Consider the following 998-nt stretch of genomic DNA (forward strand, 5'->3'; position numbering starts at 1 on the left):
AAAAAACCTGTAGTAAATTTAAACTTGTGCATTACTGAATCACTCTGTGTCATTACTGGACCTGTAGTTACTCAGAGTTTTAACAACATTTTCCTCTCCAAACTGTGACTTTCAGTAGTTTATTAGCAATTCCATTTTATCATTATCATAACTAGCATACTGTTTGTGACTAATAGCTACAAAAGATTTGGGATTTGTTTTGTTTTGAAATTGTTTTCTTAATAATAGTAAGTAATCTCAGAGACACCTGGCTCCTGAGAAAAATAAATCCTTCAATTGAAAATAGAACAATTGTTTTCTACCCTAGTGTGTTCCTGTGGAGAACATAGCGCTCCACTATCTGACTTGATTATTTTCTATCTCTTCCAGTAGTTAGACTCCATTTATTAGGGATGTCCCTTTTAATGTCCTTCCTATTTGTTCATTAGTCCTAAATAGAAATGCACATCGTTTTCTTGTTAAACATATAGGAGTTTCAGAAATCCCTTGGAGCCAAGCATTCTGTCTACGACACCACCAACAGAACTGGACGTTCTCTGAAGGAGAAAACCTCCCTGGCTGATGACAACCTGAAACTGGATGACATGCTGAGTGAACTCAGAGACAAATGGGATACTATCTGTGGAAAATCTGTGGAAAGGTAAAGTGTTCTTTAAGGCAGTTTGGTTACGTTGTAGACCTCTTTGAAATACACAGTAGTGGTGCTTTGAAGGGTATTTTAGGAACCTTAAATACCTCATTTATCTGGAGAACTTCTGCTGGTCCTTAGAACCCACTTACACGGTACCTGCACTGAGAAGGCTGTGCTGTTCATTATGATTTATTTTTAACTGCTCAATTCACCCAAAAATGATAACATGCTCCAAGCTTCTGTCATCTCACACCCGACCGTAGCAATTGCCTTCTAATTGGTCCTCTCGGGCCTGCTTTTGCCCTCCTTCATGCAGTTTCTACATAACTACTAGGGTGGTCTTTTAAAAATGTAAATGGAATCTTGT

General features: G+C 38.0%; 1 protein-coding gene across 1 annotated transcript in view; it reads left to right on the forward strand.

The window, feature by feature from the left end:
- LOC109376043 (dystonin-like) overlaps positions 1-998 on the forward strand; it is a gene marked incomplete at its 5' end in the record, with an annotated part of 28423 nt that overhangs the window by 686 nt on the left and 26739 nt on the right. The window lies entirely within an intron of this gene.

This window comes from Hipposideros armiger, unplaced genomic scaffold (assembly GCF_001890085.2).
Source record: "Hipposideros armiger isolate ML-2016 unplaced genomic scaffold, ASM189008v1 scaffold_1040, whole genome shotgun sequence".
Classification (NCBI taxonomy): Eukaryota; Metazoa; Chordata; class Mammalia; order Chiroptera; family Hipposideridae; genus Hipposideros; species Hipposideros armiger.